The following is a 17,633-nucleotide window of genomic DNA, read 5'->3' as shown; positions in this document are numbered from 1 at the left end:
GGTTATTTACACTGTTGGAGTTTGGTTTTGTTTTCATTTAATTCTGACTATATCCCAGTTCTTTCATCTTGGAGTAAAAAGAATGTGGCTTAGGTTTTACTGTATCAGAGTCCACATATAAGCGACTTTGGAATTTTATAGATTGTTTTGATATTTTTGAAAGACTCGTGTCTTTCAAATATTTTAGAAGATTGTTAGTATTTCAGAGAGTGGATATTTTAGAGAAACTTTGAAAGAGATGTGGATATTTTAAAAAGGTTCAACTTTTAAGGTGTTTGGACTTGTAATGACTGTGGGTCTTTTAAAAGGCGGAGTGATTTGTTTTGTGGTGTTGATATTAATATGGCGTGATTTGTTTTGTGATATTGATATTAATACGGCATCTTAAGGACAAACAAGAAAGAAAAGGCTCTAGTTACATAACAGCGTGTTTGTGAGTTGAGCTGTAAAGGGGTAAATTTGCTTGGCTGCTTTTATGTCTGCTCGACACAGGCTACAGTGGTTTGGAAAAAGGAAACCTCAATTCAGAAAACACTCCTAGCAGAATGTCCTGTGGGAAGTGTATGGGCAATGTTCTCGATTGATGATTGATGTGACAGGGTCCACTTCACTGTGAGTAGTGCCACCACTTGGCTGGTGGTCTTGAGTGCCAAAAGCAAAAAGATTGGCAAGACATGTGGAGCAAGCTACTAGCAGCTCTACCCTGCTTCTGTGCCTGCTTCCAAGTTCCTACCTTGAGTTCTGGATGTTTCTCCATGATGGCTTATGATCAGAACTTGTAAACTGAAATAAAACATATCTTCTCTAAATTGTTGCCGTAACGGTATTTTATTACAGCAGTAGAAACTTAACTAAGAGACAGTTGGAATGCTCTTTAGCTTCAAACAGCAGAAAGACTAATCAACTGTGGTCCAAACAATCTAGGTATTTATTTTCTTTTGGGAAGAGTGAATTCAAAGTTGAGCAGTCAGGCCTGGTTCTTTCAATATCTCTTCCTGTTCCTTATCTTTAACCACCTCACTTTCAAGAGTCTGAAAGGGATATAACTAAATGCTGAGACCTTTGTCTTTTAGAAGCAGTGAGAGCATCATGTAAGTGTACGTGTAGGATGACATGCGTGTGATGGAGTTATATATGCATGAGACAGGAGGATACTGTTTATTAACAAAACAAGTATGTGAGGTGGAACACACCATTGAAGATAACTTATAAACACTGAAGTGTTGCTGCCAGATAAATCGCTCAGCAGTCAAGATCACTGGGTTCTCTTGCAGAGGACTTGGGTTAGATTCCCAGTACCAAAATCATGGTTCACAATCACTTTTATCTCCAGTTCCATGGGAGTCGAGTGTCTCTGACCTATGTGGTAACAAGCATACATATGGTTTCAAAGCATGCACTGATGCAATCAATAATAACAAATAAGTATCTATATACAAAATATACTCAGGTAACCAGTTTTATTCCTTTTCAAGTATCTGATATGGTTGAAGACCAGATAGTTTAGTTTTACAAATAAGCTTAGTTGTTTAGGGGTAAGATGTTTTTAGGTCTAGATAGATGTTTTAATTTGATAATGACAATATGTGATAGATGTTGATTTACATTCAGAATTTTAGATGCACCAATATAGGAAAGATGTTTTCTTCAAGGCTGCCAAATACAAATAGTCAAAACACTATGAATGTAAAATGTATATAATTCCTGATTGTTTTGTGGTTCTTCATGCTGTAGGTAGTTTATTGTATATATGTGCAATAATATAAAGGTATTTGTAAAAAATTAACAAAAAAAAATGTTTAAAAATAACAATACAGCATAATCAAAATAAGATGCTAACAGAGTGAACAAAGTTACTTTAAGTCAGAGGTAATTTTAAGGAACTAAATACTACTGTTTTATGTAATCTAGTGACAAGGAAGTACAGAGACAATTTGAAAATGCCAACCAGACCTCACAGCTCTGAATTGTTCTTTCAAATATCCCGATAGTAATTCAGCCCCACATCCATCTAAAACTCTCATAATTTAGAACAATAATCATTTATTTTCCTCCTCTCTATCCTAGTGATAGTTAATTTTGGGGTCTTCCTATTGACCTCAGTTGTATGGGTGAATCTGCTTCTTGCAGGAACTCTGGGTCACCTGAGGCACTGCCTGAAGTGGTAGGGACAAGGTATTCTGTGGCATGTTCTTTGGATGCAGCTAGGGCATCGATGACAAGCCCTACTGTGCGATTACACTTGGTGACACAGGAAGAAGACAGGAAGAAGAAAGCCAACCACCCTGGCCACATGCTGAAAAACAAAAACAAAAGCTGCTGTGCACTATAACATAGGGCAGAGTAGTCTTAGAAGTCATAGCTCAGTTTCCCCTGAAGCATGCAAAGCTACTAGTTATTCATGTGAAATTATTAAATATTGAGGAGCACTTAAAACAAGAGGGTGTAATAGCTGTCTACCCCCAAAAGCTATTTCCTAACACATATGAGTTGTTTTGTGGAAAGTATGCTATAATTGAAAAGAAAATTGGTTTTGTGACTGGGCAAATGTTTTTCAGGATAAAAATGAGTGAAGAAGCCACTGTCACAAACCAAAAGGACCAAGCAGGGAACATGTCGCCTGTAGAAAATGACAGACATTTAGAATGGAGTAGGATCTTTGGTTCTGGCTGCTCTTTCTAGTCCCCTGTGACAAAGAACTAGTTATCACAAAGCTAAATGATCAGAATTAATCATGATTGATATGTAAGTGGCTTTTACTATTTTTCTTTATGCTTGTTTGGCTCTGACTGATGTACTTATCTGCATTCATTGCAAGGCTATATTGACAGTTTTTAATCAATACTTTAAAAGAGTTTTTTTTTTTCTGAGATATAGTAAGTAGTCAATATTTTTTTTATTAAGTTTTGGTTTATTTAGAAGACTCTACATAGTTTGAATTAAAGAATATATATGATTCAGTTATTTCCAGATACTCTACTATTTTATATTTCCACAGACTCTGAGCTTACAAAAGATATTTTCTTGCATTACTTTTGTTCTCTGACTGACTGACAAACAGATCACTCACCAGTGGCACTGAAGAAGGGTTTGTATTTGTCTGAAAGATCAGCATCTGACATTGATACCATGAATACAAAGAGCTATGAAATATTTAGAAAAGTATTTATTGTTGAACAAAATTATAAAACGTTTAGATAACTTTTGTAAAAATAATACTCTGTGTGCATGCAAGTGTGTGTGCCTGTGTGTGTGCATGCGTGTGTGTGTGTGTGTGTGTGTGTGTGTGTGTGTGTGTGTGTGTGCTGCAGAGAATTGAATCTAGGACTTTGTATTCACTGAATGCATATTCCACCACTGAACTAAACTGGCAACCTGACATTACTCTTAAGGTTTCCCACAATGAAAACTGGTGGATTTAAATTGCATGCAACTATACACGATTATAATTTTTTCTCAGTGTTGTCATTTTTATATCCAGTGGGATATTTTCCGAGCTTTTTGGTTACTTGAATTTTACTATTTTATTTCCAACTCTTGAGACATCTCTAAATGTTATATTATGATGTCCAATTACTTGTCAGGGAAACGGAACCTGTATTTATATATTGCAGATGCTCCAAAAGCTGGTTGACAAAAATGATCCAGCCATAACAATTACATCAGTTATGAGATTAAATTTGAAGTTCAAGTTACGGAAAATTAGATCACTCGTTTTACCCAACATAGTTTATAACATTGTTAAGATGCATTTTAGATAAGAAGTGGCTTTTTAAAGATATGTAGTGCAACCTCTCATTAAAATCAGGACTTTCCTCTCTGGTATCCTTGAATCGCCTGAAACAAACATTCCTGGTGATAGTCTTATTAAGTAGGAAGGTCTGGGAGAAATGCTGAAATAACAGTGATGAGAAGCAGTGGTGTGTATGAGGGAAAAATGTAGCCTGTGACAGGAAAAGAACTTTATATAAAACAAACATGTGAATTTTTATAGGAGAACTTATGGAGCAACAGTGGCTCATGAAATGAAGAGAACAGTAAATATATCTCTTTGTTCGTAATACACCAAAAGCAACCAATAGCACGCCACCAGAGAAAACACAGAATTAACTCAAGAATGGGCTGCAGTGATAACAGCGGACCTTGGCCCAGGCAATGTGTACCAACTACTTAGAAAGTATATATGAATGAAAGTGCCAAAGAACACATTTAACTAAATGACAACAAAAGGTGATACTTATTTATTACCCACATAGCATTATTAAATGATTGCACTTAAATAATCGGTAACTTTTGCAGAAAAACAATGACTATGTAAAGATACTTGCCCAGCTTGTGTATCAAATGAGGATTCACTACAAGCAATTAAGAAAAAATTATAGGAAGGGATTCTTCAGTGGTTCCTAAAAGATGCAGATACATTCTTTTCATGCCTGGTTTTACCATTTCACTTTTCTTCTATCTTAAAATGAAGGGAGAAAAAATTAAGTTGGAGTGGTGTCTCTGTGTACTGTTTTATTGAAATGGTGATTTCTATATGAGTGCAGATCTGATTACAGGCACAACTTTGACACTGTCATTTTTATGAAGCATCTCCAGTCTCAATGTTTTGGAATTAATGTTCTCCATCATCTTCTGATTGGTTTAATAAAAATCTAATGGACAATAAGATGAAGCATGCGTAGGAGGCAGGACCAGGACTTCTGGGCAGAGAGGCTGGGGGTCTCAGGTGGGGAGTGGAGAGTTCACTAGCCAGACATGGATGAAGAGCAAGTGTCAGCATGGACGTAGGAAGGATGGGTAATGGGCCATGTGGTTAGGATGTAGGCCAGGCCAGAATGGGTGCCTAGCTTAGTGACGTAAGCTGATAATAAATATACCAAGTCTCTACGTCATCATTCAGGAACCAGGACACAGAAAGTCCTTATTGATCAAAGTTATTAGTCACTGAATTTTCTCTTAGATCTCTAGCTGAGAATATGTTTATACTGAAAAGAGGAAAATCAGGTTGTCTTAAGTTTTGCTGGGAAAACAATATAATGACTCTAAAGAAATATGTATGTTTCCTGGATGACGCAGTCCTTCAAGGTGTAAAGGATTTTTTTCATTCCATAATACAAGAGAATGAAGAAACCCATGTTACATACTAAACCCTTGCTTCCCAAGATGGGTTAGACAGGAGAACTTGATACGGCTTGTAACATCCTTCCTCGATGGGCAGGTTTGAGCTAGAATTTGAGATTGTCCATGAAGCAAAACCCTTGGTATATGAATAAGTGAATTTTGAATATCTGATTTTGCATGGAGTGGTCTAACAGGCAAAATATAGCTTTAAACACTTTTTTTAAAAACCCAGATTAGTGAAAATATAGCTTTTAATTTTTATTGTATAAGTACAATCTATTTGTGTCTATGCTTAATTGAAAATAATAAGTTGTCACGTATTCCCGTCCACCCAACGCAAGACATAGTCATTTGAAGCATTTTCACACTAAAAATATCTGTTACATTTGTGATCAAAAGATAAGTTTGTCCTAGTTTCTTTGGATCATCAAGCAATACATGCAGACAAAGCAGACATTTACGCTGACATGCTTTATCCTTCAAAGGGCGACCCAGGTGTTCCCATGTGTGTGCACATAGGTCAAGTCCAACTCCATATCTGTTTCTTTTGACAAGGTTTTCCTGTGGAGCTGATCGTCCTTGACTGTCTAACATTTCTGCCTCCACCTTGAAAACAAAGAGTTTTACCTCCTCACAGATACCTACTGGGAGGGAGAATATCTTTTTTGTAAGAAATTTCTGATTGGATAACTTAGGTCACATGCATACTTTCAAATGAAATTATTTTGGCTAGTAAAAATTATATATTAGTTGTTTCATTTTATGCCCTATAACTGAATATAGTTTCTCTTGAGCAAAATTAGCCAATGTTGTTTATTTAAAAAAAAACAGCAAAACAAAGCACCAAAGAAAGAAAGATCTGAGAAACACAAAACTAAAAACAAATAAACTAGAGAAGGTACAAGTCCAAACTTCTTAGCCCTAGATGCCTTTGTTTTTGTTTGTTTGTTTGTTTGTTTTGTCTGTCAGAGACCCTGCTATATGAGAAATGATTCAATAGACACATTTATATTGCACAAATGCATTGGCAAAATTAGCTAGCAGGCTAGCTATGTTTTAATGGATTCTCTACAGACTGCCTGGCAAAATGACAGAGTTTACTTTTGTTCCCATCTCTTCCATCGTACTTAATTACATCTTGAGAATCTAATGTGAGCTAGGTAATGGTGGGTTTTAATAACCCACGTGCGGTTCCTATAACATATTTGGTCTCAGCAGTAACATTTGAAGGATGGATGAGAATCATCCCTGCAGATATCGGGAGATAGACTTAAAAGAAGAAGGGATATCAGTTCTAACAGGATGATAAACACAGCAGTGGGAACACCTTAATCTGCACAGGAAGGAAAAGCAGAGGCGATGGTCTGTACACATTAGACCTTGCAGAGCCTTGTTTTACCAGTCCAAAAGTTGGAGACATATGTCATCATGAATGGAGTAGCCATTGAACCATTTTATATGTTTTATAGATGAGCAACATCATCTGCACAAGAGTATATTCTTAAGAGAGTATGGGTTATTCCCTGGGAACAGCATAACTTCCTGTCAGGTAGTGAGACTGATGTTCTGTAGTTAAGCTTAGTAACTAAGTCCAAGGTAAAGAGGAATAAGTGGTTTTGGATAAGTGCAAGTGTGTGCGTATGGTCTTTAGTGAGTCTGTAGGACTATTGGAAAGACTGACTGGAGAGCTGTAGTAGGGAGGACAGCGATAAAAGGAGGACAACTCTACGTGGTTTGCAAAAATTTCCTTGATGTGAACTAGTATTTGACCTTCTACAAGGAGGATCTGATGTTTGTAGCGTGAGGCACTGGAACATTTGATTGGTGTGGTCTAACGGGCGGTGTCACCTCTTTGTGTAGACCTCTGCGGAAAAATGTGGTGAAGTGTCTGCTCTAGAGTCACCGGGAAGCGTTATAGCAAAAACATTGTGAAAGACCATGCAGGGAAATAAGTATGTGTGAGAAGGAAACAGAGAGAAGGCAACTGAGTAATGCTTGGTGTTTACGGATGGAATTAATAGTATCAAGACAGTACGTGAACTAGAGAATAAAAACAGTAAAGTAGCCAGAAGTGTTTGAAGAGAGCAGTGTTTGTGGAGGGTAGTGGCCAGACACTGCTATGAGTAGTATTTGACTTGCTAGAAGCATCCTTGGCCAGGCAGTCACTAGAGAGAGAAGATACATGTTTGAAAATACTTTAAAAAGAGACACTGTTAAATAATGACTTCTGTTCAAGAGTGAGTTATGAACACTTAAGCCACACAGCACGGCATGTGGGATTTCTGGAGTGGTACTGAAGTTGTATCTTCTTCTCAGATGGCAATTTGAGGTTCAAAGGCCGTTAGCATCTATTCCCAAGGTTGTACAGTTAAGAGTATCAAGACTACCATTCCACCGCACTTGATATATTTCATATCTAGAATTCTCTATGATTACCATCTTAGCACTAACCAGAACCTATAACCTTTGCTTCCACTTCACATCACAGATAAACTTCTCTTTCAGTCAAGCCCTCCGTTTCCGTGACTCCTTTGACTGCATGACCTGTCCGTTCTTTACACAGCCCTCACCTTCCCCCTCAGCCTAGACTAGAATACTAGCCATTTCTCATTATCAACACAACAGTTGCCACCTCCTTTTGTCTCACTTTTACGAAACTGTAAACCTATTACGTCAGTATCAATATTATGACATCTCATTTTGTTCTTCACATGCTGCAAACTGACTCTAAATCTGAACTTTGCCATCTAATCCACTCATGAGACCTCAGTTCTGAGAAGAACATATTTTTTTCTACTTTTGGATAACACCTTTAAATCTTTCCCTAACTTTAAAATAAGATTGGAGTGTACCTTACCTGCTATGTCACAGAGATAGTGGCACCTAGTCAGAACTAAAATGTCTATTCCTACATCCTACCAAAATGTCTTTAATAACAGCATCTTGCATCTTCATCCTTTAATTTTGTTCCCCTCTTCTGTCTGATGTCAATCCATTTTATCCTCTTCCACTGCTCCATCCACCTGTTTGGCAGTAATTACATTTTCTTTTGTGTATTTAAATAACTTACGCTCTAGCAGTCTATTAAAAAAAAAAACAGTGCCTTTGGGAAATCTCTTTATATTATATAGACTGTTTTTCTTACAAATTTTCTCTTCTATTCATTGACAAAAGATTATCACTTGCATTGCTGAGTCAAGGTCAACGTCGATACAGAATTGTTAAGTCGCTGGCCGTTTCTCTCTTAGTGGTTCTCAGATATTGAATTTATTCAGGCGATGCCCGTGTAGTTAGAGATTCTGAGCTTCACATCTTGAGATGATCTAGGGTAATAGGTATATGGTCAAATCACATGAGACCAATTATATCATTACCACTTTTGCTGGAATCTAAGAATTAATGTTTTGGTAGATCTCAGATAATGATAATATACACAAATATGGCCTAAATATTGACATAGCATAGAGTGAGAGAAAAATGTAGCCATCCTTATACAAATGGTTATATGAAGATGCATAGACAAAGATGACATCAACAAGAAGAGAGCATTCAGAGTTTGTGCATGAATGTGCACTACTAATAGTTTCTGGAAGCAGGAGATAGAGAAATACAAGAGATACTTTTTTCTTCAATACAAAAATAAAAATTCCCCTAGGAAAAAAATAGGTAAAGAAAAGGTCTTTGAAAACAAGCCAAATTCAGCCAAGCTAGAATGGCAAAATGCCTTTTATAACATTTTGGGATGTGAGGCAATTACATCACAATGGGATGTATTGGACTGCAGTGGAAACAGGGTCACCCAAGAGAAGACCTTCTAGAGGGTCAGTGAGAAAGTAGACATTTTATAATTTGACTTTTGTATGTCTATCTTATGAGATCAGTGCTTATTTGTATTATGATAGAAATGCTACTATATGTTAAAAGTTAAAGATATTTAAAGTCTCTCCTCTGTGGAAATAATGACTGCAGTGTCTCTAAACTAAGAACAAGGATGTGACCTTTGTAGCCACTGATGAACCAGCCATACCCTGAGAATTGGCTCAAGGGGAGCAAATGGCCTTCTAGTACCAGCCACCTGGAATGTAATAGAGATTGAGTAGTGGCAGGAGTTACGGGTCCTGAAAGGTATCTGAATCTTATATAGTGGGCACACAGGTAGTCATTCCTGGGAAAGGCAAGAGTGAGGAAAACTAACAACAAAATCAAAGCTCATTCATAATTTTAGTCTTAATCCGAATGAGTTCCAGAGACCCGATGACATTAATCCTTAGATGAAAGGCAACACTTAATAGAACAGAATTCTAAAGAGCCAAAGTAGATGGGATTATTTTAAAATAATTAGAATATCAAGTAATCTTTGATTATCTGATGTACCCAGCTCCAGCTCTCCTTTCAGTTAGAAACTCAAAAGAGTGCCCAAGTCAAAATAAGATTTCATTGTTGTTTGTTTGTTTGTTTTTGGTTTTTCGAGACAAGGTTTCTCTGTGATAACTTTGGCTGTCCTAGACTCACTTTGTAGACCAGGCTGGCCTCGAACTCAGCGATCCACCTGCCTCTGCCTCCCAAGTGCTGGGATTAAAGGCGTGCGCCACCACACCCGGCTCATTGTTGTTGTTGTTGTTGTTTTTTAAAGCTACACCTTACTCTTAAATGGCTGATTAAATTATTCTCAAATTAAGACTTACCATCTCACTGTTAGTATTCAAAGGGACAGACAAGCATAGTTCATCAGCTTGTGTGAGTATTGTATGACATTTTAAACACTTATTACATCACATCTGCTTCATATAACTCAATCTCAGTTTTGAATATCTTAATTATTCATAATAATAGTTTCAAAAATCTTGTAAGTATCAATGAGCAATGTGAGTGATTCTGTCCTGGCTACTTCTTAAGAGTTTGAAATTTCAGTCTAGAATTTTAAAATGAAGTCAAACCCATCTCTGCTGCTAATTGATGCTGCTAGCAGAGACCTCTTTAGAAAGTATAATCAATTTTTAAAGTTTCCTACAAAGTGTTCATCTTTTTGGTCATAAAGGGATCTTGTTCCCCTCTCTGGCTTACTTCTTTCTCTTGCTCTTTTGCTCTCCAAGTGATGCCTGGTAGGAACAATGGCCATGCTTTTAAGTTATTCTAGAACTAATGATTTTTTTTAAGATTGGAGAGCTTATATAATTTCTGATATTTTTCAAAAACAAATTGATTGTGACTTCATATATGCCTATCACGTGAGTCTAAAATTGAATATATTCATGTGACTAGAGAAAAGAATAAATAATAGCACACACACACACACACACACATACACACACACACACACACACACACACACACACACACACACACACGTGGTCACTATTAAGGCCCCAAACGGAACAATTTTAGTTTCCGTTTCATGTAGGGATGCTAAAAGAATAAATATATTAAACTTCCACCTTGGAAGTGTTAAGGCAATCTTAACTGTGTGGGTAGATTTTCAATCATATTCTTAGTGCATAAATATAATTAATTATTTCTTGCTCATGTCAGGAGGTCAGGAGTCTTTGCAAAGCTGAGGATTGATTGTGTCATTTATAACAGTTCTGTATAATCATAAGTCATTAGGAGTCAGTTTAATTCTGTGTCCATTTAGCACAGCAGTAGAAGTAGGTTCGCTCACTAGGGCCCATAGCCAGTCTAGTCACAAGCTTCTGGCCTCTGTGCTTTAAAAACAAACAAAGGAAAAAATATACATCCTGGCCCCCATGCCCTTTCACTGACCGGCAATTCCTCTTGGACTCCTATTCTGACTGTGACTCTTTGGAGCCATGGCACTCAAAAAGGAGCTTGCCGCTTTCTCTCCTTTAGCTCCTGTTCACTAAGCCATACAGACGCACCTGTAAGCCACCCAAATCTTCCCTGAATCTGTTGGCTCGTTTCTCCACCGCTGTCATTCTCAGGACCACACTCCAGGGTTCTAACCAGGCCATTCTCACTCTGTTTACTGAGGAACCAGGTTGTCCTGATTCCTGTTAACACCATTGTCTGAAATAATGTTTCCAAAGTAAAGGCTGCACCCCATCCTTAAGGCTTCAGTGGCTTCTCATGCTGTCAGCCAGGCCATCCCGTTCTATCTTATCCATCCCCCAAGACTAAAGGCTGTCTCTGCTTTCAGCCCCATACTTAATTGATGATCAGCAGGTGGTTCAAATTGCAGAGTCAAAGCTGCTCCCTACACAGAGCCTCAAAGTTCCCCCTCACACTTCTCTCTCTAGTTTGGAAGTGTCTTCCATCCTTCCATCTTTTCTTACAGGAAGTACATAGGAACCCCCTGCTTCACAGGCACTACCGAGTTTAAGACACAAAGACCTACCAATTCCTGTTGATGAAATCACCTTGGTAACTGTCAAATATACTCTACTTTATTGTGATTGCCATATTGTTTCAGGCCACTGCTGTCGTTGTAATAAGAGGTTAATATAATCAGCATGTTTTAATATTTTCCATCCTTTTTTATCTATTTTGGAGATTTCCTTTTTTTTTTTAATCCCCAGTGAAGCTAAGATCATGACACCCAGTTTGTATATTATTTATCACCTTCCCAAAGCTCCATGGATCAATTCTAACTTTTTTTTTTAAACCATCATTTACAGGACGTTTCCATATGAAACAGCACGGCCTTCATAGCAGGCCCCACGTGCTATCCCACATCGACCCCTGCGTCACATGTTCTTGACAATGACAGCATGAGGATCCACCCACATCCCTATCCAGGACTCTTGCCTGCTCCTGTGGTTTATTTGCACAGCTCTTTATCCGAATTCCTCATCTGCACACCCTCCTTGTCATCAGCTTGTGGTCCTCTGCACGGTTAGGGGGCAGTGTCTCCCGCAGCCATGCCTGGGCCATTGGTGCTGGCTGCCGGTTGCTCTCACCTCCATGGAGGATGGCTCCTTACCGTGCGACCTGTGCTCCTGCCTCCTTCCCTCCCACACCTGGACACATCGCTAGCCTCTTCTCTTTGCTAAACAAGATACCCCAGGGTGTGCTTCCAGTGTTTTTGCTGGGTATAAACCTCTCATATTAGTGGATTTCTTAGAGAATTTTCACCTTTCAGACCAGAAGACTTCTGCATGTCTGAATAACAGCTAAAAGAGCCCTGCAGGGTTTGGCTCCCACAATTTTCCATTTTGCCAGAAAACCACATGTTTCAAATAGAAAATGCACGTTCGATCTGGATACCAGAGAGAAAAAGCCCAAAGAGTGAAACCCCAGCCAACCCACAGCGTCAAGGCCACAGGAGTGAGAAATGCATTATTGTCCTGACCCACTGACAGCTGGGGGATATTCAACAGCACGAAAAAACCAGGAAAAGTGGACACAAACAGGTGATAATATTTGCAGACTCGAATGCAATTTCCAACTGGTCTTTCAGCTCCTTTCCAGTGCTTACCAATAGATAATATTAGTTTCCTGCCACAAAAGGTTAAAAAGGAAGGGAAGGAAGGAGGGAGAGAGGAAGGAAGGTAAAGAAAAATTGTCCCTACCTCCATTTATGCATAAGTCCTTATAAGGCTAAATTTCTTTACTACGTGATTCCTATCAGTTTCAGTAAATACACAGTTAAGAAAATAATAAAAGTTAAAAGAGCACTCTAAGCCTTATACCCCGTGTGTTCTGTGTCTCTGTTTATGATGGATTTCACAGAGTGCTGTCCTTCCCATTTTCACTTCTTTAGCCTTGTGGCCCTTAAACCTTTTTGTTTTTGCAATTTCCTTCTCTTTTATTAAAACTTTTAATTAAAATATAATGACACGATTTCCCCTTCCCTGTCCCTCTTCTGTCCCCCACCCCATGTCCTTACCCTTCCACCTCTCCTACACCACCTCTGCCTGCCTGTCGAGTGGATACATGGCCTCTTATTATTTGGTTATTGTTTTTTACATATATAACTGCATAAACATACAGAATTGCCGAATCTATTTACTGTGGCTGGTATGTACATGAATGATTTCCAGGCTCAGTTCTTTGCATTATGCTTTCACCAAAGCAAGCACCTAAACACCGTTTCCAGCGATCGCTGATGTCCCTGTGAGCACAGGCAGCACCCGTAGCTTGTGTTCCTGCTTTACGGCAGGGCCTATTGATATGCAGCTTCCACATTCAAAACTCCCTGTGTTTGGGGCCCCTTTTCTTTTCCTGGGTTGCCTCATGCAGCCTTGATATGAGGGCTTGTGCCTAGGCTTATCGGATCTTGTTGAGCCGTGTTAGGTCTTAGGTGAAGCTCCCTGGGAGGCCTGCTTTTTTTTTTTTTTTTTACAAAATATTTTTCATTTATTGATTTATCCACTTTACATCCTGACTGCAGCTCCCCCTTCTCTCCTCCGAGTCCCCACCGGACCCCCATCCTCTTTCCCCCATTCTCCCCACTCCTTCTAAAGAGAAGAGGAGTTGATCTGGAGGAGGCAGAAGTGGGGGAGGAACTGGGAGGAGTGGATGATGTCGGGGGACACGGTAGTCTGGATGTATTCAATGATAGAAGAACAAAAGGAAGAGAAAAAAAGAAAATTCACGGCAAGTTTTGGCACTGATGATCCTTCCTGCTTCCTCTTCTGCCCGTTCCAGATCACTCGGCTTAGTTATTACTCCTTCACAAATTAATGATTTAATACATAAATATTTAACGCATTCACTTGTAAACCCTAAGATACATCTCAAGTGTAACATCCCTACAGCAAATCTCATGAACTCCCTCCCACAAATGAAAAACAAAAATGTCACCGTGGACCCATTTTCAGCTACAGAACTTCAAATAAGCCGGAGAGGAGGCTCTGCGTTTGAGCCTGGTGTCTCTCGGCCAGCACAATCCTCCTGAGATAGATCCACATTGTATCAGGGGGTTGACTCTCTAAGTTGATAAGCAGTGATTCATTGTTTAGATAAGGCAAATGCTGGCTGTAATAGGTGAAGTCCTATCAAATTCTCATACAGTTTTGTGGATTTAAGTTTTCATTACTCATATAAATGCGAAGCAATGGGATTTCTTCAGGAGACATGTATAAATTCAACTACATTGGAAAAGGTTAAACCTTCTCAAAGCAGTTGTCAGTTCCTGGGATTTTAACCTACTTAGAAGCTAATAAATTTGACTATTAATGTTTTATGGATGCAGGAAGAAGGCATGGGATTCCTGGTGCAGGGAAGAAAGATTTTATCATTTCAGTAGAGGAAGCAGAGTGACCACTATACTTGTGCTGTTTTATGATGTCGCTAGAACTCAAAAAGGGAAACAGCACTGAGCACTGCACACAGAACCTAGTCCTGTGGATGCTATTAGGGTAGGTGATAAGCAAGCTAGAACTGAGATTTGAATCGAAGTATTTTCTCCTACCTCAGGGATGCTGACCAGAAATATCCCTCTGGGAAATGGCTTCTTTTATACACACACACACACACACACACACACACACACACACACACACACACACACACATCCTGTTGAGTATGTTTTCAGGACTTACTGAATCCCTACAATTGTCTTCTTACATTCTAGATTTCAGGATTTTTTTACAATTCAGGATCTTACTTTTTTTTTCATTTTATGCTTAGTATATTTGTGATGAAGAAATTGTATAAATTGATAAATTTATTATATTTATTAATTAAACATATTCTTTGATATTTAATTGGTAGCTCATTATGGTTATTTTTTACTCTCACTATTTTTTTTTAATCTCTCTTTAAATACAAACTGTTTTCTTGGTTATTAGTCTTATTCTAATATCTACAACTTTGTCTTATTTTGTGGACCATTGGGTTAGTCAGAGCCATCTGTGTGGTCATTGGTTTGGAGTTATTTGCTAGGGTCTAGTGTGATCATTGATTGCAGACAACCGAAGGCAGTGGTTCCCTGTCTCCAGAACCTCTCTAGAGTCAATAGTTCATCTGCAGCTCATTTTTCCTTTATTCATATCTACTTATGCTCCTACTTCTTTTTTTAAAAAAGTATTTATTCATTCACTTTACATCCTGACTGCAGCCCCCTTTCTCTCCTCTCAGTCCCTGCACAGGCCCTCCCCCTCTCCTCCCTTCTCCTTGTCGTCAGAGAAGGGGGAGGTCACCCAGGGTACCACTGCAGGACCAGGCACAACCTCTCCCACTGAGGCCAGACAAGGCAGCCCAGTAAGGGAAATGGGATTCAAAAGGAGGCATCCGAGTCAGAGAAGGCCTCGACTCCAATTGCTTGGGGACCCACACGAAGACCAACTGCACATCTGCTACATAGTCCACGCATGCTCTTTGGTTGGTGGCTCAGTCCTTTGTGAGCCCCGATGAGCACAGGTTAGTTGACTCTAAAGGTCTCTTCTTGTGGAGTCCCTGACCCGCTGGCTTCCCCAATCATTCCTCCAGCTTCTTGCACAGGACTCCACTAGCTCTGCCTAATGTTGGGCCATGGGTCTCTGCATCTGTTTCCATCTGCTGCTGGATGAAGCCGCTCAGATGAATTATACTAGGCTCCTGTCTACAAGTCAGCAGACTAACATTAATAGTATCAGGAACTGGTTCTCTCCCATGGGATGGGTCTCAAACAGGGCAAGTCTTTGCCTGGGCATTCTTTCAACCTTTGTTCCATCTTTGTTCCTGCAGGACAAATTTTGGGTCCAAGGACTTGTGAGTGGATTCCTGTCCTTATGCTTCTACTGCCAGTCCTGCCTGTTTACAGGAAGTGGCCAATTCAGGGTCCATAGACCCTACTGCTAGAGCCTCAACTTGGGTGACCCCCATAGACTTCCTGGGGCCTTCACTATCCCAGAGATGTCCCCATATGATTTCCATTTTCTCGCCTAGCCCTATCTCCACAGCTCTCCCTTCTCATAATTCCCAACCCTGTTCCATCACAGCACAAGGACACTTGCTCAACTATGTTCATAGCAGCCTTACTTGTAATAGCCAAAAACTGGAAACAACCTAGATGTCCCTCAGCTATTAAAAACAAGGAAATCTTGAAATATGCCTGAAAAATAATGAAACTAGAAAATATCATCCTGAGTGAGGTAACCCAAACTCCACAAGATATGCATGGCATGTGCTCACTTATAAGAGGATATTGGCCATAAAGTACAGAATGACCACGCTACAATGCACAGATCCAAAGAAAGTAAGTAACAAGGAGGATTCAAGGCAGGATGCTTGGCTCTCACTCAGAAGGGTAAATAGAATAGGCATTCTCCCACTTCTTACTGTAGTATTTTCCTTCTCCTGTCCTTTCCTTCTTGCATTAGAGTTATCTTTGGACCCTTCAATTACTTTGTATCAATAATAAAACAGCAAGACATCCTGTTCCTTCCACTAAAGAGCATGACTATTATAATCGGGTAGAATTTGATGGATCTACTCCATTTATTATTACTCTAATAATAATAGTTATTATACCATTGTTTACTATTGCTATGGGTTATTATTGTTATATATTATATTATTTTACTATAATAATTGTTTATAGCAGGAAGGTTAGTATTAGAGGAACTGTTTTGCTGTAGCTAGCTGTGATCTATTTAATCACAAGTTGGTAAACTGTTTTATCTCTATTCAGTTGCGTATTGACAAAAGTTTTCCTGTTACTCTTCCTATCAAATTATGATACCAAACACCCCCATCCCCAGGTTGTTTAGGTAAGAATTTGTCTCATAGCATATTGAATCAATGATGTTTGAGGACAACCAAGAATAGACCATTGCAGTGTCTTTCCAGCATCTTGGGGTGCTTTCTAGTGACCCTCAAGTTTATGTTAACAAAGCCCAGTAACCCCAACATTGCAGTATGTGAAAAGATACAGGGAAATACCCTGATTAGCAGTCTTGCCCAGGATTCTAGCTATCAACTTAAGATGCTGGCCATATGACCTTCAAGAAAAAACCCTCTGCCAGACAGGAAGGAAGCTGACTTTTGGGGTGTCATATGGAACAGACGTGCATGGATCCATCTGGCTCCCCTCAGGAATGGAAGAATTGTTATGAGCAGCTCTCAGGTGGAAGTTGTTCCCACATGGGAGCTTCTGGAGTCAGTGCTCAGTGCCTCTTCTCACTATTGCTTAACACAGTGTCCCACCGAGCCCACCAGGGCAGCCCAGTGTGCTTGAGAAGATTCAAACTCTGAAATTGCACTCAACAGGGTTCAGATTTAGGAATTACATTTAGCATCCATAAAACAGTGCGCTGTTGATGCTGTTACTGTTATTCAAGCCTCTCCCCCTCCAAACTCAGAGGAAAGCTTGCCGAGAGTCATCTTGTTTCCGCTGCCTATAATCTGCATTGTCATTAAACAGACTGTGCTTCCTTGTAATGGTGTGTGTGTGTGTGTGTGTGTGTGTGTGCGTGTGCGTGTGTGTGTGTGTGCTGATATGGGATGAGATGAAAGAATTTATATCCCGCATAATAGTGTCCTTTCTATTTTCTCATGTTTAGAGCTCTGTGAATACATTGAAAAATAGATTTTACAAAGCCTTGGAAACTGATGACTACTAGTTTTGT

At 39.2% G+C, this 17,633-nt stretch overlaps 1 long non-coding RNA gene across 4 annotated transcripts in view; it reads right to left on the bottom strand.

The window, feature by feature from the left end:
* LOC311584033 overlaps positions 1–17,633 on the bottom strand; it is an 83,563-nt gene that overhangs the window by 33,062 nt on the left and 32,868 nt on the right. Inside the window, exons 3-5 of one of the 4 annotated variants that reach the window (XR_014774761.1) lie at positions 7,982–8,447; positions 4,329–4,462; positions 1,227–1,359 (exon numbers count right to left, since the gene is read on the bottom strand). The exons of 1 other annotated variant lie outside the window; for it this stretch is intronic. This is a non-coding gene — a long non-coding RNA (uncharacterized lncRNA). Of the gene's footprint in view, positions 1–1,226; positions 1,360–4,328; positions 4,463–7,981; positions 8,448–17,633 lie in introns of those variants that run through there. 2 more of the 4 variants (XR_014774762.1, XR_014774763.1) reach the window with 2 other exon arrangements.

This window comes from Acomys minous (genome assembly GCF_964271855.1).
Source record: "Acomys minous genome assembly, chromosome: 15".
Taxonomy (NCBI): domain Eukaryota; kingdom Metazoa; phylum Chordata; class Mammalia; order Rodentia; family Muridae; genus Acomys; species Acomys minous.
Note: the sequence above shows the minus strand (reverse complement) of the source record. Positions and strands in the feature narration are given on the sequence as shown.